The sequence below is a fragment of the Penaeus chinensis genome, chromosome 33, assembly GCF_019202785.1.
Source record: "Penaeus chinensis breed Huanghai No. 1 chromosome 33, ASM1920278v2, whole genome shotgun sequence".
In the NCBI taxonomy this organism is placed as follows: domain Eukaryota; kingdom Metazoa; phylum Arthropoda; class Malacostraca; order Decapoda; family Penaeidae; genus Penaeus; species Penaeus chinensis.
Genome location: NC_061851.1, coordinates 17,337,249 through 17,347,248, shown reverse-complemented (window position 1 = coordinate 17,347,248; position 10,000 = coordinate 17,337,249). Strand labels below are relative to the sequence as shown.

Below are 10,000 nucleotides of genomic sequence, written 5' to 3'. Positions count from 1 at the left end.
CCGATTTATTGGAAGCAGAGGAAACCTCCGTTTCCTGTTTTGAGGATCAACCAGAAGCAAAGCTGAGCTACTGGCACCAAGCTCAACCTTCCGAAGTTAACCTCTCGAGCTACGTTCGATATCAAATTTGAATTAATACATTACCCATTTACAAACACACCGGCACGGTAATGCATACATAGATTTATGCTTCTAAACATTACATGTACACGCATTTAAGTATGAAATACGTAACACAAATATATAAACTGCATTTTTAAGACATACAAGACGCATTTTCCTTCAAAATCCCCTCGAAATCACCTTACGCCTTGATCCCTTTATGTAAACTACTAAGACAACTTCAATATACATGCATAAAATACACAAATTAACAAAGTATACAAAATCCAAGCACAGTTGAGACAATAGTTTTAGTTTGATAACCTGAGATAAATTACCTGTGCATTTAAAGATGTATGATGCAGTTCAAATACTGATAATATAAACTTCAGGGACAAATGTCCCAAAATATAACATTTGCTGAGAAAAAGAAACGCTCTCTCTCTCTCTAACAGATATAAACCAATATACGGACACACACGATAATGACAATAACACGCCAATTCTTTCTCACAAACAACATCGGTTACCAAACACAACGCATAAGTAATCAAACACGGAGCTAAATAAGTGCTTATCTGCTACTAGCCGCGTGTCTTTGCAATAATGTGCGCAAAATAGCAGGTATTCTTTTTAGACTGACTACACAGGACCTTGCAATTGCCACTGCCAGATATTTCCCTTGCTAATTTACAAAATCGAAGAAAAAAAGCCTTCATCCAGATGGAATTCCTGAAAGACCTGCGGTTGTCTTGGTACTAACTGGGGGGGGGGGGGGGGTCGCAAAAAATGACAATCTCGTGTTAATGGAACGGATACCAAATAATGATTAACTACATGTCAATTGGCCAAGATTACAATCAGGGGGATAAAATGGCAACAAACTATTACAGTCTAGTATGACTAAAACTCAGAGGATAATGGCGGGAGTTTGCTTATTCATTACTATTGGCTTTTGGTGGGAAATTAATGCTTCTTAATGATGATGTCCTTCGGGGCAGTTCGACGCTGCTCGAGACAGCCGTCCTGATGGTGTGTTTTCGAAAAACCCTTTCCTATTGTTCTCGGGAAATATGAAAAGATAGAAGACCTGAAGTCTCGATTTTAATTCTGGAATCAAATCTGAATGAAATCGGACACACTGCAGTTGTAGTGTATATCAGAAATCTTAAAACTTAAAATCTAACGAATTCAAAATACGTTTGAGAAGAAATGTGCGATCAGAGATAACTGTCTGGTGAGTCGCAATCAGCAACGCTTATCATGCTGACCCGAGACCAATATTACTGAAGAGACCGTTTCCTGTTCGTTATTTTACTAGAGTGAAAGTCGTTGACACACGTGCTTCTTTATATTCACAACGGAAGAAGTTCACGCTGTTCCAAATCAGTGTTTGCCCAGACACCAAGCCTAGGCCTCTGTGCGTCCGGTCACCACGCCCCTCCCAAAGGGGCCCGACCTTACCTCGCCGAACGCGACGTTCCATGGCAGAGAGTGGTGCAAAATTATCCTGATGCTTCGAGCTCCGATATCTCAATCCGTCCGCCGCAGGGACAGGATACTCTGTCGGAGCAGCACTTCCTTTGGCGGAGGATGTGGGAGCGACTCTTATCACCCCTTGGTATCGTGCCACAGTCTGCTTCAGCCACAGCGTAATTACGCATGTGTTCACATTTACATACACAGATTCCATGTGGATAAACGCATATATCTACATTTATGCTATACAGTATATTTATACAAAATGTACAAAATACAAATATAATATGGTATAACTATTATTTAATATAATATAACAGTTACTTAAATTCATGTACATAAATACATACAAATATGATATATATGTGTATATTCAAATATATATATATATATATATATATATTATATATGCACATATACATACGTATGTGTGTGTGTGTGTGTAAGCGTCTGGTGTGTATTTCAAGAACGATAAGCAAAATAATACTGGGATTATATAACCTGGAGCCACTGTGGTCAGCCCATCCACAGACATTAGACAACATAATCACCAGATGGCGGTGATTGGGAGGCCAATTCAATTCACAGGACCGTACATGCGTATATACAAACAACACCGAGGATATTACCTACTGTAGAAATGATTACACTATCTAGTTACCACTAAGCTGCGTTAACCTACGTTACTACATTCCTTTTATTCCTATGTGTTCTAAATAAGTAATGTTTAAAGTTTTAGGAAGAATCGTAAAAATTCCAAGCAAACTATATTTATTTGTTGTTCCGTACATTTTTTGATGTTTGCCACCTCAGCTATATGTTTCTTGTCACTTTTCATGTGAAGGATCAACGGCCAAAGTCCGGATGGATGACGAGACGAGCTAGCGAATAGGCCACAAGACAGAAGCCTTTACCGGACGTGAACTTGCGTCACCAGCCTCCGCTATGACGTCAGTAACGCACCATCAGCTCAGTCTTGGTAACGTAACACACCACTGCCGCCGACATCAAGGCCTGTTTGTTACTCTACCTCTCCTCTACTTTCGCACAAACCCGAACCTCGAGAAGGCTATGAGGCTCATATAATTCCTTCAGTCATATTCCCGGCATCTTAATGAAGCATAACTACAATCAATGTCGCTACCGATGAATATGAAGTCTTGTCAACAGCTCAAAGGTTTCGCTTCTACAAAACAAATAGTATGCCACCATATATGTATGTATATTTGCAGGTATGTGTATATATATAAGTAAATATATATATGTATATATATATACATATACATATACATACGCACGCACGCACGCACGTACACCCATACAAAGACATGCATAAGCACGCACACGCACGCGCGGGCGCACACACGCACATACGCAATATAGTCACAGGCATATATGTATATATATATATATATACATATATATGTGTAAATATATACATATAATATATATATATGAATATCTATCTATCAATATCTCTCTATATATACATACATATATATATATAATATATATACACACATACACACAAATATATATATATATATATATATATATATATACATATTTATGCATATATCTATATATAAACATACATACGTACATACATACACACATACATACACACACACACACACACAAACATATATGCATATATAATATATATCCATGTATATTATATACATATATTATAAATACATATATATGAACACACACACAGACACACACACACACACACACACACACACACACACACACACACACACACACACACACATTTATATATACATACATATATATGTGAACTTATATAATATATATATTATATCTATATGTATATATATGCATATATATATATATATATATATATATATATATATATAAGCATATATATAATAATGCATATATATAAGCATACATATAATAATGCATATATATAAAAGCATATATATAATAATGCATATATATAAGCATATATATAATAATGCTTGTATATAAGCATATATATAATAATGCTTGTATATAAGCATATATATAATAATGCTTGTATATAAGCATATATATATATATATATATATATGTATACACATACATACATACATACATACATACATACATACATACAAACACACACACACACACATATATGCATATATATAAATATATATATATATATATATATGCATATATATATGAATATATATGCATATATATTCATATATATATATGCATATATATTCATATATATATATGCATATATATTCATATATATATATATGCATATATATTCATATATATATATATATATATATATATATATATATATATATATGCATATATATTCATATATATATATATATAATATATATATATGCATATATATTCATATATATATAATATATATATATGCATATATATTCATATATATATATATATATGCATATATATTCATAAATATATATATATGCATATATATTCATATATATATATATATATATATATATATATATATATGCATATATATTCATATATATATATATGCATATATATTCATATATATATCTATGCATATATATTCATATATATATATATATGCATATATATTCATATATATATATATATATATGCATATATATTCATATATATATGCATATATATTCATATATATATGCATATATATTCATATATATATATGCATATATATTCATATATATATATATATATATATATATATGCATATATATATATATATATGCATATATATATATATGCACATATATATATATATATATATATATATGCATATATATGCATATATATACATATATATATGGATTTATATGAATATATATGCATATATATAGATATATATAGATATATATATAGATATATATGAATATATATATATATGAATATATATGTATATATATAGAGATATATATGAATATATATGCATATATATATATATATGTGTGTGTGTGTGTGTGTATGTGTGTCTGTATGTGTGTGTGTGTGTGTGTGTGTGTGTGTGTGTGTGTGTGTGTGTGTGTGTGTGTGTGTGTGTGTGTGTGTGTGTGTGTGTGTATGTGTGTGTGTGCATATATATGGATAAATATAGGCATATATATGCATATATATACACATATATATATGCATATATATATATATATATATATATATATGCTTATATATACACACACATATATATATATATGCATATATATATACATATTTATATATGCATATATACATACATATATATGCATATATTTATACATATATACGCATATAAGTATATATACACATATATACATATATAGATCTATATATATACACATATACACTATATATGTCGTTATATATATGTATATGCATATATGTATATCCATATATATATATGTGCATATAATATATATATATATATATATATATATATATATATATATATGCATGCATATCAATATGTATGTATGTGTATATGCATGTCTATATATATATGTATGCATGTATATGTATGTATGTATGTATGTATGTATGTATGTATGTATGTATGTATACATATATATATATATATATATACACACACACACACATGTATATGTAAATGTATTTGTACATATATTTACACATACATATGTGTGAATGAATTTGTATATGTATATATACATACATATATATATAAATATATAACATATATTATCCAGTGTCTATAATATCTACAATATGTATATACACCTAAATGAGTGCGAGTGCGAGTGCGAGTGTGAGTGTGTGCGCGCGCGTGCGTTTAGCTATATATATGTAAATCTTGGACGTCATCCTGTTGCGTAATGTTTTAAACAGAGAAAAAAAAATAGACCTGGATAAGGGTAGGTACGTTGAAAACGTCAGCAAGTCGCATTTCAATTTCTTTTCTGTTAAATGAACATGAAAATGCATCTTCGGTAACACATCAACATCTGAGATTAACTTCTTATGAAACTACATAATGCTTAAAATTAACTCTGACGCCAGGTCCCTCTTGCTGGCCAGTCTAGGCTGTAAAATTTGAATGTCAGTTGAAAAGCTGATCTCCCACCCTTTCCGGATTCGTTCCTAATAATACCGTGTACAAATAATGACTGTCTATTTATATAAGACCCATAACCCATTTAAATTATTGTAACCCGTGATTTACCGAAATAAAAAACTCTCTGGGTGACGCCATGGCTCATACACGCCCGAGATTACGTCATGGGTAATACACTAGCCGGTGACGTCATGGCTAATACACGCACCCAGTGACGTCATCGCTCGAAAGGGAAGGCGGGCCAGAGGAAAGGAAGGGATGGTGAGTCGAACACGCTTCCACATCATGCAGTTTTCAACGCTAGGGCTAGCTAGAAGCCTCCCTTGCACATACATTATAACCTATTGAATAAGCAGTTTCTTTTTTTTTTTACTGTCATCTTTAACTTTACTCGGATTTCAAACAGAATACATTTTTCACAACTTCAACTTAAAATTCACAGTAATCAAAGTCATCATCAATCTGCATAGATAACAAATACAATCAGTTAAGACTCATCTTTAACATGGCAACACATCATTTTGAGGTGGCACAGTCCCATCAGAACTTAGCGATCTACATGTGTCATATACTTTCAGCAAACTCCATACAATTTCTGTATCATTTTTCTGGATTAAAGTATGCCGAACTTTCGCATTGACCTGCACCTGCACCACTAATTCTTCTCAGGTTTGAAGACTGTCTTTCCATTTGGAGTGTTGCGCCTAACTATGCCGAATTATTCACTCACAAAAGGTGGCAATGTGTCAACACAACGCCTTGGTCAGACCCCAAACAATGCCACTTTCTACCCAAAAGTATTATAATAATTACCTCCGCATAAACACCAACATCACACTAATACATACATGCAGCATGCACTCGCATGCACGAATATACTTTATGTACATACATAACTTTACCCATATCAAGTCTGAGCGCGCTTGTGTGAACCGAGACTTTGACATAATTTACAGGTTGAAGCTCAGCTGTAACATGAGCAAACTTCTAAGATAAAACAGTCAGTGGTAACGGGACACCCGAAACACAAGTAATTGTGTATAAGACGCAACGGGGATAAAGGAAGGAGAGCTTGATGTCATTTCCATCTGCGTTTTTTTCCCTTTGGCCAAACCTCATGTCTTTTATATTCCTGCATGATCTCACAATCTAAAATTGCACTTCAGATAGCAAAACCAATATCACTAACAAATAACCAATTGAATTAGAAAACGAGGGCAAGTGGCAACCTTGCACCATCGTCTATATCGTAATATCAAACCAGACCAAAGACACTCACAAGTCTTTCCTTATTACACCAATAGCAGCCACGTTCGAATATCTGCTAACCAAATGAACCAGATAAATAAATAAAACAAATTGATAGACAGATGGGAAATAACGAAAACGCATAGATCAGGGACTTCAAACTCAGCGCGACAGGCCAAATATAATACGAGTGCACGCTGCCCAGCATGCGGGCCAGTTAACGTATAAGCAGATCACCTTAGGTTAATATGGCAAAATATGAAAGGCGGATTTAGTCCAAGCACGTGCTCGCTGAAAAAAAAAAGTAAAATCAACTGTTTATTCACCATAATTCGGTACACAATATGCGGACCAGATGAGATAAGTGCGAGTAGCTTGCAATAACTTTCTTTGGTGAGTAATTAGTGTGAAGCTCTTGGATACATAGTTTAGATTCACTTAAAATAGATATACTTAAGGAACTGGTGGACTCATTTTCAGTGTAGAATATGTCACAGGAGGACACTTTTGATTTCATCATCACCAATATGATTAACAAAAAGCTAACTAAATTTGAAAATCACGAGATATAGCTGGAGGAGCCACTGGGCATGGAAGTGTGTGTCGGATATGGACTCCTCAGACCTGTTGGTAGGCGGAGTGTATGTGCTATATGAATAATGGTCCTTGGTACACAAGGACCAAGAGGAAATATAGATCAATGGTGTACATAAATGCATACACGCACGTGTGTGTTCGTGCGTGCGTGCGCGCGCGTGTAAGTATACTGAAACAAATTGATATCGGAATATCTCGAATAATTTGTGAAAGTGTCACTGCTACCAAAGTTTACATCGTGTATTTATCCATGCCAGACTCTGTAAGGCAGCGAACGGGTTATTCAAATTCACAGACATTCACAATTTACACCTGTAGATTAATACCCAGTTTTAGCGTTTTAGAACACCAAGGACAACCTTGACACGAGATGGCAAGACCATAACTCAAGCACCGGTTGTGCATACCCAGTGACCAATGACCCCTGCGGACGGTGTGCCCGTCCCCGCTATTTTGGGTTCACTGAGCAGGTACAGCTGCTTTGTTGAGAGACAAGACACAGCATTTCATTTACAATAAACATTACTCTATATTTTACAAAATAAAAGTATTCAATACACAGGGTAATCTATTCATAATAATTATAGTTCTATCCCAATCAATAAGTAAATACATAAAGAACATATAAAAATGTGTATTAACATTCATTTCATAAAACGCCGAAACTGAAACTCACATTATTTTGACAAGGCTCAATCAGGTTCAAAGGTCTGTACAAAGTGTACATTCTGGTCAATGATGTTGTCCGGCTCCATTGGCCTTTGACCCTCGCGGAACTGTGAGCCACACACACAATTTTTAGGGTACCCAATTTGGGCCGCCTATGGATTTTTGGGTATGACTTTTCCGCATCTCAGGATTTTAGGATATCGATATGAACAGATTTTCCTTCTAGTCGGCTGGTTTTCGGCTTTGGGCCTCTGGCTTTAATGTTTCTTTTCTTTTCTTTTCTTTTTTTTTTTTTTTTTCTTTTTTTTTAAATGTGGCCTTTGTTCTTTGTCCACTTTTTTATTCCTTTTTGTTGGATGTACCAATTTGTTGATCTGTTTTCTAATAAGCAAACTAGTTCTGAAATAAACTGCATCAAGCCATTCGACTTCCTTGTTCTGTGCCGGCGCAGTTTCATGGTGTTTCCCGTAACTTCGGATTCATGGGCCGTTTTTTTCTATCGAATAAGTTATTTTTGAGAAGTTCAGAATGTTTGGTCTTTGGGATCAGAATGGCGTAGCCCTTCCTCAAGGAATCTGGGTTAAACACCTTACTTGGCTTCTGCCATTGAGGACTTAATCTTATTTCTCCCTCTCTCCCCTTTTCTATCTTTAAAACCTGGAAATATAGAGATGCGCGTCTATTGTTATTTCCCGCAGCAAATATGTCTGTATCTATCTGTCTTTACACACTTATATACACATACATATATATTATATACATGTGTGTGTGTGTGTGTATGCATATATATGCATGTATATATATGTATATAAGTACATACAAGTGTGTGTGTGTGTGTTATATATATATATATATATATATATATATATATATATATACACACACATATACATACATACATAAGTGTGTGTTGTAAACGAGAAATTGGTTAAAACCCAACATATTCGATAATAAACGCAAAGATCATGAGCACTACATTTTCCTTCTAAAATTCACCTGTAACAGTGCGAAATGGTTATTAAGAACCCTCATTACTCATAACATAAATAGGGTCTGAATTGCTTGGAATGAATTTGTAGGGCTAATATGAAATAAAACAAGACCTAGAAATTGTCTAGAAAGTAAACTGCGAAGACGGTTCCCTTGCAGATTATAATGTATGAGGTGGGGACCGAACAGACATACAAGAGGGGTTATGAAACATAACATTCTTCTACATTGATACATTCTTCTACAGTCTACAACTGATCTTTCTACGCTATTCTTTACAGAGTATGACGGTAATGATGTCTTTATATGAACTAATACAGTGAAAAACTGCTATTCATCGCCTCTACCAAGTATATAAACGTTTTATTAATCTATACGTTTATAAATGCTCTCTCTCTCTCTCTCTCTCTCTCTCTCTCTCTCTCTCTCTCTCTCTCTCTCTCTCTCTCTCTCTCTCTCTCTCTCTCTCTCTCTCTCACTCACTCACTCACTCACTCACTCACTCACTCACTCTCTCTCCAAGTTTGTCAAAAGGGCTAACTGTATCCAGCGCCACAATGATACAGGAAAGTAGTATCTGGGAGCATAACCTACAGATAAGTTCATCCGGGAGATTCCAGACACCGTGCATCAGTCTGCTTTTTCGTTTCATCGTAACTTTAATTTTCTAGATCTTGTATCTTTCCAAACATAGACATGAGCTGTCTTTGAACCTATTGCGAAAATAATCATACATAACTACATGCTTACAATGTCATATATAGACAAACATACATACATAAAAACATACTAATACAAACAGACACATGCGTATGCCGACCTCGTGGCTCACGGGCACTGTCTTAA

General features: G+C 34.0%; 1 protein-coding gene across 6 annotated transcripts in view; it reads right to left on the bottom strand.

The window, feature by feature from the left end:
* The window catches only part of LOC125043283 (cyclic AMP-responsive element-binding protein 1-like), a 59,481-nt gene that overhangs the window by 44,966 nt on the left and 4,515 nt on the right, over positions 1 to 10,000 (bottom strand). The window contains exon 1 of one of the 6 annotated variants that reach the window (XM_047639302.1): positions 8,172 to 8,984. The exons of the other annotated variants lie outside the window; for them this stretch is intronic. The gene's annotated coding sequence lies outside the window, so the exon portion shown is untranslated. Of the gene's footprint in view, positions 1 to 8,171; positions 8,985 to 10,000 lie in introns of those variants that run through there. 6 annotated transcript variants of the gene reach the window in all.